This window comes from Mastomys coucha, unplaced genomic scaffold, assembly GCF_008632895.1.
Source record: "Mastomys coucha isolate ucsf_1 unplaced genomic scaffold, UCSF_Mcou_1 pScaffold18, whole genome shotgun sequence".
NCBI classification, from domain to species: Eukaryota; Metazoa; Chordata; class Mammalia; order Rodentia; family Muridae; genus Mastomys; species Mastomys coucha.
Window position 1 is genome coordinate 26,294,257 of NW_022196900.1, and position 16,695 is coordinate 26,310,951.

The 16,695-nt window shown below is 39.2% G+C and overlaps 1 protein-coding gene and 1 pseudogene across 7 annotated transcripts in view; one reads left to right on the forward strand and one right to left on the reverse strand.

Moving 5' to 3' along the window:
- Window positions 1-16,695, reverse strand: part of Astn2 (astrotactin 2) — a 1,002,270-nt gene that overhangs the window by 137,421 nt on the left and 848,154 nt on the right. The window lies entirely within an intron of this gene.
- LOC116095215 lies at window positions 9,050-9,830 on the forward strand (annotated as a pseudogene).

A 16,695-nucleotide genomic window follows, 5' to 3' on the forward strand; every position in this document is an offset into this window, starting at 1 on the left:
TGATTCAAATGAGAATCAAGGAGTGGAAGGAGCCTGAATTGAGAAAATGCCTCCAGAAGACCCAGCTGTAGACAAGCCTATACAACATTGTCTTAATTGGTGATCTATGATAGGCGGCCTAGCACATTGTGGGAATGGCCACCCATGTGCTGGTGGTCCTGGGTACTGTGAGAAAGCAGGCTGAGCAAGCCATGAAGAATAACCAGTAAACAGCACCCCTTCATGATTTCTGCAACAGATCTTTCCTCCAACTTCCTGCCCTGCTTAAGTTCCTGCTCCGATTTCTACCAATTATGAAAAATGATGTGGATGTGTAAACCAAATAAACTCTTTCCTCCCTAATTTGCTTTTGGTCATGGTATTTAATCACATCAATAATAACCTTTAGAAAAAAAAATGGAGTTAGGATAATGCGTTATTGCTGTGACAGACCTGTCAATGTTTTGGGGAAATATTATAGAAGAGCTTTAGAATTTTAGGCTAGAAAAGTCATTGAGTGTTGAAACATGGTGAACTATTCTGGTGGAGCTTGAGGAAAAAAGAATCTTGAGAGTAGTACAGACATAGATATCCAGCTTGTGAAAATTCAGAGGGAAGCAAAAATGCTACCAGCCATTTATGTGAAGGATCTGTGGTGTCTGATCAGCTGGAACAGAAAAATCAGCTGTGTTTAACAAGATACCAGACCCAATAAGGTAAAACATTCACTTTACTGGGACAATGGATGCTGGTTAGCTGGGGCTAAAGAACCAGCTCTAATTAAAAAGAGATCAGTATCATTGAGGTCAAATCTTGGAAGTGTTTCTTGAGTCAGCACAGAAACTGTGTTCTAGAGATAGCCAAGATTGCAAACTAAACTTGGTAGTGAAAGAGTCTCCCAAGTGGTACTGGTTTTGAAGTCATTGAGTCTTAAACACTATGTAGCAGGGTTGGAGTCCCTTAGGAGAGTTCAGGAGATGCAGCCCAGTTACACAAGAGACCTCAGTATTTTGGAGATCCCAGTAGCATGGGATGATCCGTGGTACAGCATCAGATATGGAATGGAGTCAATCTGAGCCAAGAGGATAATCAGGATGTGTTACAAAGAGCAGAGCCAGAGAAGTGATCAGAGCCCAGAAGACTGTGGGTGAAAACTAAGACATTGAACACTGCATTATTTACACAGTTGGAGTTTGGTTTTGTGTGAATTTGATTGTGAGTGAGACCTGGTTCTTTCCTCTTGAAGTAAGAAAGTATGCAATTTATTTTTGATTTTACAGAAGCCCACAGGTGAGAGACTTTAAACTTAAAAAAAAAAAAAAACACACACACACAAAAACAAAAACCTCAGATCTTTAAAGAAATTTTTTTTAAGTTTTGCATTTATAAGACTATAGGATTTTCTAAGTGTGTAAAACATTTTATATTGTGATATCAGTATTAAAATGTGATCTTTTCGATGAACAAGGAAAGGTTGTAGCTTAACAGTGGAGTGTTTGTGTGCTAAGTTGAGAAGGGGTCAGTTGTGCTGGCTGGTTTTTTGTTAAATTGACATAAGCTAAACTCATACAAGAGGAGTAAGCCTATATTGAGAAAATGCTTCCATAGAATTGTACTGTAGGGCATTTTCTTAATTGGTGATCTGTGGTGAAGGGCCTAGCCTATTGTAAGTGGGCCATCCCCTGTGCTGGTGGTTCTAGAAGCAATCTGAGAAAGCTAGGAGGATCTGCCAGCAAGTAGCATCCTCTCCTTTGCATCATGTCCTGCCTCCAAGTTCCTGCCCTGATAGAGTTCCTGTTCTGGTTTCTTCCAATGATAATTGGTGCTGTGGTAGTGTAAGCCAAATAACCTATTTCCTTCCCAACTTTCTTTTTGACCATTGGGTTTCATCACAGCTATTGTAACCCTAACTAAGGCACCATGCTACTTCCCTTTCATTTCCTAAAGCAGAGTTTATGAGAACATAGCAGATATAACTGTCCCCAGGGACTGATGTGAGAAGCAGAGCAAAGCTTACCCTCCAAAGCCATCAAATGTCCTTCCAGCATGTTGCCATCTAAAAACTCACTATTATGCAGTCATCATGCTAAAGATGTATGAAGAATGATGAACTGAATCTGGTCCTTGGTTCTAGACTTGGCTGTTATACCTTATGTAAACCTATGGGTCCACTGTACCCCCCAGTGGCTCTTAGCCTAACCATATCTAAGTGAAAAACCTTAGAAGAAAGTAGTCAGGGATGCCTCAGGTTTTACATTTCAGGGTGTGACCATATCATGGGGAAATGTAGGGACATGAAGGTAAAAGTTCTGTCTCTTGTCCAGAGATAAATTGATCAAGGACTCACACCTCTAGGCAAACATCATCCAGGAGTTGATTCCAAAGTGGGGTACCAAAGGGATCAGAAGAGAACAAGTTGTTCCAAATGCCCTGGGACACCCTGTGTTTTCAAAGCTCCCCTTTGCTGTAAGGCAGCTGAGTTGGTAGCACAGGACAGCCAGACATAACAGCAGAATCAGCTTAGCCTAGCTCCACTCTCCTTCCCTGGCTGCCATTTTCACGTGGAAACCATAAAAGATCCCAGAAATGGGAGTTGCACTTAATGGGTTTCTTTGGCACCAAGAAATTAATCTTTTTTAAACCAAAGAGGTTTTTTTTCCTAAAGATCTTTGGCAAACAGAAGCCAAATTGCTTCCAGGCCTCATGAAAGGTATTTTGTGCAAACGAGGTGTGATTTACACTTCCTTTAATTAGTCTGAACTCTGGAAAAAGAGAGAAATAATAGAATGCAAGAGTTACGTAGAAAACAAGTCCAAACAGCCCTAAAATAACAGTTTTGTAAAAGGATCAGTTGAGGGTGCTAGAAAGAAACCAACAACAGAAAAACCCTTCTAATTCTGGGAGTGGAGCAATTACATGTGAACTGGAGTCTTGTTGGACTCTCTTCCCTTGGGATGGGGGTGGGGAGTAAGTTTGGCAGAAAGGCAATTTACTGTTCTCAGAGATCCAAGTGTGGTTGACCTTCCTTTAAGCCTCAGTCTTTTCCGGGGCATCTGAGGTCTAGGAAAGAAGAAAAGCAGGGAATACAACCCTGCTTGCAGTCACGGTCTCACTCCAACCAAACTTGCTTCCTAGACGAATGGAAGGAAGCACAGCGTTTTAGAAGGGGCTTGGCCCCTGGAATCTCAGACATGGTTTCAAATTTTAGCCCTGCATGTTTTCCCAATTAGAATGGCTCTAGAAACTAACTCTTCGACCTCTTGGCTACTTTCTTCCAGATGGAAGTTTTCTTTCCATGTTTGCTCTATTCTCTACTTTGACAAGTGATTTACCAAGTTTCTCTTGCTTTGCCTCTCTGTCAGAATTCATCTTCAGGTGCCCTAGGATTCAACAGGTCAAAAATTAAACTCAGGATATCCTACCATAAGTCTATATCCTAAGTGTTCTCAATGAACAAATAGGCCAAGCTATGAAGATGCCATCTTCAGTTGCTGTTGCAACATTTCTCTGTCCAATCACATTAGGGCAGTGATTGGATAGGAATAGAGAGGTGTAGCTAGAAGTTGAGGAGGGAAAAGGGCAGAGAGCAGGAAGGTAGCAGAGAATCATCATCATGGAGTCCAGGGAAGAGGACGATTCAGACCCTGCGTGGTTATAACAGCCACAGGTAGCTAAGGTTTTTACAAAGTTAGAATAATTGGGTTAAAACATTGTCTTTATTATTTGGCTTTGAAATTTTTGTATTTGCATCTTGTAAATTGTGATCTTATTGATATATAAACTAATTGGGTAATTTAGCTTTAAGACTCATGCTTTTACCGGGTACTAGGTGCTAGATACTCATTGTGGAGGTGTAGGGTGTTGTATGTAAGCGAGATGATCATGCTAGCTGGGAGAAAATAGCAAGATCCTGCTGAGACATAGTGATGTGGCCAGCTAGTGCCAGTGGGCCAAGAGAGTTTGAGGAGTGGATTTCCATCTAGTATTTTGCGAAACAAACTCCCATTCTCCTTCAGCTTTCACATTTGACCAAACAGGCTCAGCTGATTTAATTTTGCACTGATCTAACAGAGGACCTGTCCTGTCCCAACTTACTTCATCTCTGGGCAAAGTGGGAAAGCTGAATATGTTCTCTAGACATGACACTGCTCTGACCCTAGATGATGATGTAACTATAATCCTCTATTTCAGTTACTTTTCCTTTATGTGGCTCGCTGTTCACACTCATCTCTGTATCCTCATCACACACAAGTCCCAGAAGCTCTTTGGGCAGTTTCTGTTTATGGGAGCAATCACAACAAAGAATAAAACAGTCTTAGGTAAGTTCTTATCTTTACCATCACTAATCCCATCCTTTCTAACTATTCTTCCTGGGCAAGATGTGGCAAGGGACTGACAATTTCTTTTAGAGAAAAAGAAATAGAATGGCCACATCCTCATTCTATGTAAACAATAATTCATATTTTCTCTCTGTATATCTGTCTTTTCTCTCCTCCCTGCTCCATCCTCTCTTTCTCTTTTCCTCTCCCCATCTTCCTTGTTAAAGATTGAACCATTGTGTTGTATGTTTAGTCCTCATAAGAACAAGTTCATTCAATTTTATAAGTTTAAGGGGTTATATTCTGCCTCGAGAGACCCCAGATTTATATCTGACTGCAATACCTTGGGTCAGTTCCTTTCTATGTCCAGGGCTTGGGCTTGATTCTCTTACTATATGATACAGAGATTGAGGTATATGAGTTATTTGGGCTCTGGTAGAGTTGAGGTGTGCAAGACTGTATACTATTCTATATAGAGAATGGCAGTTCCCTTCCTTTACAACAAGTAATAATGGTTAATATTTACTATTTTTTATGGATCACATACTAACATTCACAGCTAAAAAATTAACCTAAGACCACAAACACACTCCAAAAAAGAAGAAAAAGAGATCCTACCAATGCGATATAGCTAATAAGTAACACAACAGATTTCAAGCCTCAGGTTGATTCTAAGCTTGTGAAATACACCGTTATCTCTACCTATCAGCTACAGTTATTATTGTAGATTTATTTGTTAACTCAACCATTAATTCAGGTTATAGGCATTACATAAGTATTATGTCTGTGAATAAAACTTTACTAACGTAACTAATGATACCTGAGAAAGCTCAGAATTTTATCAGCAGGCTTAGAAAAGTTATCTCTTTCTTCCAAAGTGACACTGACAATGTTTATGATTCTCTCCAAAGGACTTCAAAGACTGTCATTTGCATATAAGATAAAATCCAAATACTGATGCCTATTCTCTCACTCCTCCATGACCTGGCCCTTGTCTGGTACCCTGTTAGTTCCACTTATTAAATATTTGTTAAGTGCTAACCATACACCAGATGCTATACTAGTCTAGGGATGTTGAGTAATACAGACTTAGTCTCTGTTCTCCTCAAGCTCAAACATTTTAGACAAATCAACATATTGATACAGGATAAGGCATTACTTTAAAACTGCAGTAATATTGTCCCACTAGATATGAAGTGACTGATGCCAGCATGTACTCAGGATATATACCCAGTTTTCTTTGGACTCATGGCACAGTCTCCCAACAATGTTGTATCCTATTAATCAAGAAGAAATACCTATTTACGTAAGGAGAACACATTTGATTTGGTTCTTTTCAAACAATTAATGTAATGGTTGGATTCCAAAATCAGTTTCTATCACTATGTTGAAATTACTCCCTACTGTCATGAAGGGCCATGTTCCCCTCATAGGTGTCACTCAGCTTCGCATTAAGTGTTTAACTGGCCTTGCTCCTCATTTAACTCCAAACTTCAAGGAGACAGACTTTTGCTTAACATTGATCACCAATGCAATTCGAGCACTTTTTCTTTGCAAACTACAAACATTCAGTAAATTAATTAGGTTAAATAATCCTTAAGAACACAATAACCAATTAAAAAATGAGACCATGGTACAAATATTCCCATCTTGTTTGCCTCAACCCCTTACTTTCTTTGTTTAAGATGGAGAAACAGAATCTGAGAGGACTTTTCAAACACAATAAAGTTACCTAATTGAAGTTAGAACTGTGAAGAACCTAACATCTAGTCCTTTGCTAATCTATGTCCCGTCATAATCCTTGAGTCTTAAATAACCTGACAGAGACTCAAGAAAAGACAGAGCAGGGCTGAAGAGGTGAATCCATGAATTAATGCCCAGTGCTAAGCCTAACAATCTGAATTCCATCTCCAGGATACATATGGTAGAAGAGGGCTAATTTCTGAAGTTGTACTCTGATCTCTCAGCATATACTATGGCACTCACATGCACAAATGCATATACAGACCACACATACATACACACACACACACACACACACACACACACACACACACACACACACTCACACACTGAATAAGTGAATGTTAAAAGAAAAAGAAAGACTATAACTTGAAGCAACTACAGTTCCTAGCCTTAGCTCCCAGCCTTTTCTGTGGGTGAATACACCCCAGAAAGACTCAGGAGTAGAACTTTCCCAGCTTGAAGTTTCCATCTTCATGAGAGTAACCCTTAACTGCCCCCCAAACAAGGCAGTTATAACTCTCTCTAACCCAAACTCTCCAAAGTATCACTTCCTATTATGTCTCAATAACTAAATCTAAACCACCCTCATCTTGAGATTAAATCTGTGAGCTCACAAAGGCTCAGACACTCAATTAAGAGGAGGTAAAACCTGATCCTCTCCAAACAGAGTGAAATGTGACATAATTCAGTCCTTAGGTTTATAGATCACTCAGAAAGACACAGAGGAACTAGGTGAGAATGGGTGGGTCACTCATAACAGAAAATTTTCCAGGGAATTTGAGGGTGTGCCTGCTAGATCTCAATGTTCCAGGGACCAGAAAAATGCTGGAGTCAAGGCCAGGGCGTTAAGAGGCCTGGTATCAATGATGAAGCCCAAATATCCCAAGGGAAATGCCAGGCTTGAAAACCTACTGAATTAGGCTAATTCTGGGTGTGGAAAAAAAACCCTCCTCATAAATAAGTAAATACCTTACATCTTGGGGCCTTAATCCTCACAATCTTCAAATAGGAGCTGAGAGAAACATAGCTACAGTAACACACAGTCTCTTACAACAGTTATGGTCCCTGGCACAGATAGAAAAGTCAGTTGCACCAGAAAAGTCAGTGTTTCTCATAGAAATAGCCTCAAGATCCACTTCCAGCCTAGGTGAATGATTTCTCCTGACAAGACCAGGGGGTTTTGTTTTGTTTTTTTGTTTTGTTTTGTTTTGTTTTCTTCCTTAAGACTAGTGAACTTAAAATTTTTCTCTCAGAATCACCTTAAGGATTTAAGAAAATATATGCAGTATCCTTTGCGTGGTGTCTGGCTTATAGATGTACAGAGTAAATAGTACTGATTATTCTAAGGAGCTCTTTGAGCTTTGGATAATCACTCAGGAATGCACCATTTATGAATCAAGTCTTAATAGAAATGTTGAGTTCAAGAAGAAGCTGTACTCTCAAGTGAGAGATTCTTCAAACTGATTAGCAACTGGTTGTTTACTAGAGGTCACCAACTCACTTCTGAAGGAAACTACTTTTCTTAATGCACCATGCTGAAAAGGGACACAGTTAAAGAACATTAAGATGTCAAGGCTAGCTTCTAGTCACATGTGAAACTTAACTGTGAGGTACCTAGGTTAACTGCTACTGGTAACTAAGCCATACAAATAACATTGCCACAACTCTTTACTAGTCCCTTACTCCCTAATTTAAGTTTTCTCATTTAGGGATGATGGTTTAAGTTTCCAGGATGTGCTGAAATGATTGATTAACTAAAATCTCTGCACAGTGGCTGGCTGGCAATAAAAGTAGAAGTCCTTAGCTGGATAGTAGAGGCAGTGCTTCTTATTAGCTATGTCTTTTGTTAATTCATTTCTCCTTTATGACTGTCCATATGCACATCTAAGAAGTGAAGTCCAGGATTACCTCACATTTGAAGAATCCTGTAAGCATTTGAGGAGACAATGTATAACAGGCATCTTTATAGTTGAAGATATTACTGAGAGATGATGAAGGCACATTTTTTATTACCCTTTCTCTGTTTGTCTCTGTCTCTGTTTTTGTCTCTCTCTATCTCTGTTTCTGTTTCTGTCTCTCTGTCTCTGTCTCTGTCTCTCTCTCTCTCTCTCTCTCTCTGTGTCTGTCTCTTTCTCTCTGTGTATGTGTATGTGAGTACATTGGAGTATGCATATGAAGGTCAGAGGACAACATCTTATTCTCTCAATCCATCTTGTACCTTCTACTGATTGTATTCAGATCATCAGTCTCTATAAAACATGCCTTTATTTTCTGAGCCATGTCTCTGGCCTGAGATACATATTCCTATACCAAAAATCTTTCTCTTATTTTTCTAGTCTTACACTGATGAATTTGTAACTAAGAATTCAAAGATTCTATTCATTTCTACCCCCCTTGAAAAGATCACCATCATCATTATCCATTGTCATCACCATCATTATCATGATCATCATCATCATCATCACCATCGATTGTTTGTCATTTACTGTGGCATGAGGGGAAACCGAGAAGATTGTTGTCATAGATCCAGAATTTCAAGTAAATTTGGAACTCCACACATAAGTCCAGGTAAGCTAAAGAATGAAATACTGATCATTATTATCCCTGCTAAGAATATATACCCTCTGCTTTCTAAAATCCCAAATGAAAACTGAAAACCCCTTATTGAAAACCTCTCCCCTAACCCAATGGGAAAGTACAGCTCTACTTGAGATTAACTTTTTGCCAATATTAGTATTAAAGTTCAAAGACAAGTCCTTCCCAAGCTGTAACATATTCAAATGCTTGCAGTGAGTTAAAGACATATAAAATAAGGTAGACTTAGTATATAACTGAGGAGTAATGAGCATGTCTATCATGCATGAAGACATGAGCTAGGTCATCACCACCAAAATAACTAATTAACAAATGAATAAATTAATAAATTATGAGTGCAACTAGATAGTCAAGGGGACAAAAAGACTACCTATGAAAAACAGAACAAGGTCAATGGCAATATATGAGGTCGTAATTATACTAGGATTTCTGGGTGAAAGATGTCTCAGCACCTGGAGTCTTAAAAAGTCCTGACATAGGAATTTGGAGTAACTTCATAAAGTAGGGTAAGGTAGAGTTGTAGAGGAAGAAAGAGGAATGAGAGTAATGTAGATGCAATACTCATGTATGAAACTGTTAAAAGTAATTAACATCTTCCCTTCCTCTGGTATCACCCATCAGGTGAGCCAAGATGGGTGCATACAAATACATCCAGGAGCTATGGAGGAAGAAGCAGTCCGACGTGATGCATTTTCTTCTGAGGGGTTCTGCACAGGGCTCCACTCTCCACCTGGCCTGATAAAGCGAGTTTAAGGCCAAGCAAGGCTATATCATTTATAGGATTCGTGTCCGCCATGGTGGTTGCAAACACCCAGTTTCTAACGGTGCAACATATAGCAAGCCTGTCCACCATGGTATTAACCAGCTGAAATTTGCCCGAATCTTTCAGTCTGTTGCAGAGGAGAGAGCTGGGCACCATTGTGGGGCTTTGAGAGTCCTGAATTCCTACTGGGTTGGTGAAGATTCCACATACAAATTTTTTGAGCTTATCCTCATTGATCCATTCCATAAAGCTATCAGAAGAAATTCTGACACCCAGCGGATCACCAAACCAGTCCACAAGAACAGAGAGATAGTGGGCTGACATCTGCTGGCCAAAAGAGCTGTGGCCTTGAAAACCACACTATTGGTGGTTCTCGCTGTGCAGCCTGGAGACGGCGCAATACTCTCCAGCTCCACCGTTACTGCTAATACACATGATATTTGCAAAATTCATATCCAATAAACAATTTAGGACAGTCAAAAATGTTCAATACAAGTGTAGCTATGGGAAAAACCTGGACTAAGTTTTGACAACATGATAGGTTAAAAGTACATTGCACTTGACCATGGGTATGCTAACCTCTCAGAATGGCAGTGTCATCTCCAGTAAAATGGACACTAGACTTCCTGTGGCCACTGAATATAATTATGCCAGAAACCTTATACATGGTTGCTTTCTTCCCAGATACTTATCTGTGTTGGATTATCACTTCTATGTTTAAGAACAACATCTGGTATATATATAAATGATTGACTCATGTCATAGAGTCCTGGGCATGATAAGTCAAGGAAAAGAAATGATTCCTCTAAAACCTGGCAGACACTGACTTATAAAAAGAACTTACACTGAACTGGCCTGACAACTGTCTGTTTTTATTTTAATAGGAAAACTTAATTCCAGATAACCGATTTGGAGAAGTAAATGTCAGAGAAGCTTATACATTTTTACCCCTGTGAAAAATGATCACAAATGTCTATTTAGTACCTGCAATGTCCTATGAAGGCAATTCTTCTCAGTAAATTCATCACCTGTCAAAGTCACAGAGGTAGAGCTACAGGAGACTCTGGGTGCATTAAAACAGATAAGTGAACTAGAGACTACTGAAAAGAAGTAAAAATTATAGTCAAAGTTGTGTTACTTCTATAATTATCTATACAGTTGAATATATGATTAAGTGGAATGCAATGAACAAATTCTGAATATAAATTCTGAATAGGAATAATAACAACTTCCTCCACTTGGATTACAAACAGTCCTTAAAAATCTTAGGTGATTTGCTCTTGTGGTCTCCCACAACACAACACTGAAAAATGCTCTGTATCCCTCAGAGATAACTGCTTACCCTGCAGATTACAAGAGTTTTCAAGATTGGTGATGCTTTGAGGAGGAAGGAAAGCAAACTGCATCTAGTGACTCCAGTGGGTCTTTGTCAGTAATTCCTTATATTAGCACATGATCTTATACTTAAAAGAGGTGTCACCATTGCTATGTGCTGCTATAGTATAGGCACAGGCATTAGAAAGAATTAGTGTACAGACTACAATAATCTCACAACTTCAAGGCCAAGCTTAATTGTCCAACTCTTTTTCTTGGGGGGGGGGGTGAAACAGGGTTTCTGTGCATAACAGCCCTGGCTGTCCTAGAACTTGATGTATAGACCATTGTGGCCACAGACTCACAGAGATCTGCCTATCTCTGCCTTCCAGGTGCTGGAATTAAAGGTATTTGCTTTGTTTTTTAGAGGGGAAACTGGGAAGGGAGAAATTTACATGTAAATAAAGAAAATATCTAATAAAAAATAATAATAAAAAATAAATAAATAAAAGATATTTTTCTCTAAAAAAAAAGGCATTTGCCACCATGTCTAGCTAAGTGTCCAACTCTTTAGTATGTTCTATGCTTTACTATCATGACATTTGCCAAGGTAGCTATGCAAATGTAGCCTTGAATCCATTGTTCTTGTTTTCTATTCTGAAGATCCCTAAATGTTGGAATAATCTTAAGCAACCTGAAAAGTTCTAGAACTCACACACAAAAGAAAAAGATAAGGATTGTTTAAACTTTTATCCCTAGCAGCTCTCGAATTTTGGACCAAATTTTCATAACCATTCCCCAGAGGTCTTTGGGTTTAATTACCATGGAGAGTTGCTGAAGGGGCAATTTTTTTTCTTGCCCCACCATGTCTAAAATCTACTGGGTTTTGTTTCTTTGTTTGTCTTTTTATATAGCTAAGAGTGGCCATTTCCAAGATCTTTTACTGAGAAAAATGCTCTGTTATTGGCTGTCAATCTTTATATTTAACATACCTACCAGATTTTTAAATAAAACTTCACCTGAGAACAAGAGAAAGTAAGAGAAGGAGGAGAAAGGAATAGTAAGAGGAGGGTAGCGAGGGAAGATAAATAAATTATAACTTTAGCAATATGGGTGTATCTCATAGCATAGTGGACAAAAAAATCAAATATCACTGAATATGAATTATATGATTTACTTTTTTGGTCAAAAGACTAAAATAAAATAAAAGATATTATGTCTAATGTCAAAAGTTAAAAGAGTACTTTATCATTGAGGCTGAGACTAACAGGCTCTGTGCAATTAATAATATTTTATTTTCTTATCTGAATATAGGCACATGACTATGTTCACTTTAGGAAAATGTGCAAAGTTTACATTCATGATTATTGTAGTTTACTATGTGAGTATTATATTTCTACAAAAACTTCAAAAAGAAGGTGAAGGTTCATTGTCATAAATGAATAAAACAACCCAAAGTAGTGTAAGTGTTTAATAACCCTAGAGACTTGGGATCATTAAACCTTAAGAATATAAGAGCCTCAGAGTTGATTGATTCAACTGCCTCATTTCACAGGCAAAGGGAGACAACTTGTAGGTAGAAACACCAAGACCACACAAGGATTCAGTATTAGAATCAGGTCTGTGAAACCCTGAGCTCATGGTCCTTTGCTCTTCATGATTCTGCCTTTCTAATCATATGATGAAGTAGAGATATGGTTTCAAAATGAGCCATGCATCTCAGCATGTCATGGCATATGCATTTTCAAATAATGATTAAAACAATATCTGCCCCACAAATGGTTTCAGCAGCTGGGGCAAGACAGACATGGCTACACAAATGTGCTGTCAATGACGCATGGGTACAAAGAGTGGGGTGGAGGCAGCTCTTGAGTGAAGGAACAAAAGGAGGATTTTATCTGCCTGGAATGCAATGGGGATGAAGATTCCAAGAAGGTCATCCAGGGAGACACTGTGCCTGAATCCCAGAGAAGTCTGGGTGCATTTACTGACATTCTGAACATCTGTGCTTTTGCAAGGGAGATAAAAGGGAATCTGCTTCTCTGCCTCGATGCATGATATATGGGCTTCTGAGACACTGGGTGTGGGCTGCTGTTGAAGGCACAATGCAGAAGTTGATAGATGAAGGCTAAGGGAACTCACCAGGCCACACATTAATAAAAATGATCAACCTGCCCTGGATGGTGGAGTAGAATGCTAATGCCATTCTCCATGCAAGTGTTAAAAATAGAGAATGTCTGGAGGGTGCAACCCTCTGCTGTCTATCTTTACCTTGATTCTACATGTCCAAATTAGATCCTCTATTCTTCTGCCAATGGTCTAAGTAAGCCAAGGCTGGCAAGGCATATTCCATCCTAAAACCACCCATGATGGTTTTCACCCGCCTCTAGCCATTCTTGACTAAGAGTGAGAAACTATGTTCTCATCATAATTTAAAGCCATAAGTACCTCCTCTCACCCTCTTCTGCTAAAAGAATAGAGTCTACCTATTTTAACCTGACCTTTGAAACTTTCATCAAAAATTCCAAACTCTCCTATATTGTGCTCCTATAGGTAACTGCTGTCCTGGCCCTATGTCTTTCCCTCTGCCTGAATTTCCTCTTTTATTGAAATCTTTCCAGATTAAGGTCAATGGCTATTTCTCCATAAAGGCATCCCTAACTATCAGAGTCTCAACTAAGGTGATACATCTTCCATTGCAATTCAATTTAATCCTATTTTTATTTTATCACACCATCATAGAGGTGTCTTCTTTTCCCAAGAGGAGAAATACACACACACACACACACACACACACACACACACACACACACACACACACCAGTTCTACATTGCTTTTCTGAAAGCATAGCAATGTGTCTGGCATGTGCAATTGCATGGTATCAACATTTTCTGAATGAGTATTCTGATTTCAGAATACTCTGATTTTAGCTCCAGCTGCAGCTGTTTTTGGTATGCATTTAGATTAATTTTGTGATGCTCTGATATCGTCTACCTCAGGTATATTACAAGTTAAGTCCTTCTATTTTTTCCTAAAGACTTGGGAGTTTCCTCAGCTCATATAGATAAGCATAGCCTAGAAGTAAAGGAAAAAGTAATTTTCAAATGATTGAGCTCGAGAGGTTGAGAGCAACACTCCCTAGCTCTATATTCTTCAGGTAATAGGAGCCTAACTTCCTCACTAATTTTACTGTACTGGTCTATTCCCCTGATCTCACCAGATCTGAAGATCTGACTCTTAACAACTATCCTCTATGCATATTTAACAAATAAACTATCTGCTTTGCAATCCTTGCTTACTCTGTCTTAGGATTATCATAGTGGAAATGAAACAAAATGAGTATGTGTCTTCTACTTTAAATTACATTTGGATCTGTCTATGGCATTTTTCTAGTGTTAAGGACTAATTGTTAATAGTCTCTTGTCAACTAGAAATAAATTTGAAAATAAGGCCCATTAATGTCATTTAATTTAATGTAGAAAATCCATAATTAAGAAAATCATCTATAAAGCAAATCTTAGGTGAGAATGTACACCCTGCTGACCTTTGATTTTGCTCTCTCACTTTCAGTTTTATTTCGTTGACTATACTCCTTGGTGTTAGAGTTCAAACCCGGGACCCTATATCCCTAATCCTTTTAATATACAGGCAATTCTCCTGACCTGTTCTCAGGAACCTAGCAACAACATCGTCTACCACTGCCAGATGCGCCAAGTATGTACTTCGGATTAAAGGACCTACCAGCTACCCCAGATCACCCTTGGCCAGTCTTCTCTGGTGATTTCACTGACCTCATTCTCTGACACCAGTGAAACCTCCAGAGAGTTCCCCCCAATAAACCTGCTTAAAAATTCATTTTATTTATTTACATTCCAGTCGTTGCCCCCCCTGCTCCCCTCCAGCTCCTCATTCCATTCCTCTTCCCCTTTGTCTCAGAGAGGTTGCCCATTCCAGACCTCATTTCTTCCCTGAGCTCTCAAGTCTCTTGAAGATTAAGCACATCTTTGCCCACTGAGGGCTCTGCTATATATGTGCCAGGGGCCTTGGACCAACCCATTCTCCTGGTTGGTAGCTCAGTCTCTGGGAGCTCCCTGGGGGTCTGGGTAAGTTGAGACTGCAGGTCTTCCTATAGAGTCATTCTCCTCTTCAGGTTCTTCAGTTCATCTCCTAATTCAACCATAGGGGTCCATGACTCCAGTCCAATAGTTGGGTGTAATTATCTGCATCTGTCTCAGTCAGCTGCTGGTTTTTATAATTTTAATTCAGTTTCAATTGTCTTATTACATCGGCAGAGAAAGTCTATTGCTTGGATGTCATTTTTCATCATCCATCTCTCCATATTCTATGAGGCAGAATGCTCCTAAGAAGTATAGTGCTCTAGGAAAACTACATCTTACATTCTGAAGGAATGATTCATCATGTGCTCTGAGATAAATTTGTAGCAAATATATGAAATATGGTGAGTCACATACCCTAGCCCAAATGACCAAAGTGGCTCACAGCTCATAAGAAAGGATGTCCCAGGGCTACCACTCCCCAAGTAATCCCAACTAAAAGTACAACTGAAGTGTTTTATGTCTTACTACAGCATTTTCTCCTTTCCTTTATTCAAAACACAATCTTTCCACTCTCGATGACTACTTGGAAAGCATCAAGACAAAGCATAGAGAGCATGAGTTTCTGAATGAGGTTAAGGTTTAAACTCCTAACTGTATCACTTAGTATCTATATGCCCTACATAAGTGCCCTCACCATTCTGAATCTGTCTTCCTATCTGTGAGAGGAAGATAGTAGTACCTACTTTTCTGAATAAATCTGATGATGTCTGTACATTTAGTAAGTGCTCAGTAACTCGACCCCTCTTTCCCTCCACAAGCTTCACATCTCTCACCATGTCTATGGAGTTCCTGGGATGGAGTAGTGCTTCTTGCTGTGGTTCACTTATACTAGTTGTCTTTCTGCTCCATAACTGGTAGTGTTAACTATTTGGTTTCATGACCTCTGACAATACCGTAATTTATATATCATGATACTAGGAACACAGAAGGAACTATATGGGCAAAAATCCTCATTTACCATGAGGATAGAATGAATTGTTAGAAAACTTTTGTATGCCATTCTTGGGAAAATGTAATGGTTTAACCATTCTGGAAAATATCAAAGAAGTTCCTCAAAAAACTGTTTAAATGGACCAATGAGATGACTTAGTGAACTAAAGGCATGTGTCACCAAAGCTGACCACCTCAGCTTTATTTCTGGAACCCATAAGGTAGAATTCCCATAGGTTGTCCTCTGACTTACACATACACACACACACACACACACACACACACACACATTTGTGTTCAGATATGTGGTATTTAGTAGAGTGGCTTACAGGCTGTGGTCCACTTAGTCCACCAATGGCTGTATACCAGCAGAAGGTCCAAGAAACAGTAGTTGCTCAGTCTACAAGGCTGGATGTCTTAGCTAATCTTTAGTATCACGAAAAATTCCAGAATTCTGAATAAGTAGGCTTGATTGCCAGTGAAGGAATGGACTTGCCAGAGAGAGCTAGAGCAAGCAAGCAAAGTGAATAAGCTTCCTTTCTCCAGGTTTTTACAAAGGCTGTCAGCAGAAGGTATGGCCCAGTTTAAAGGTGGATGTTCCCACATAAAACGACCTGGATTATAAGTGGGTCTTCCCACTTCAAAGTATTCAGTTAGGAGAAAACATCTCACGAGTATACCCAGCTACTTGAGTTTTAGTTAATTCTAGATGTAGTCAAGTTGACAACCAAGAATCACCATCACAGATTGAAAATATGGAGATGCCTTTCTCAAAGAGAAAGACAACAGCAAAACTGGGAAGAGCAGCCGCAGGCCTCGAGGGTGCTGTGTAGGAAGTTTCAATTAACTTGAGAGATGACGAAAATCTAGAAATGCTTTAGGGCTAGGCTTTAACTTCTTCAAACTCTGTTTCGGGTGGGTTTCTTGTTT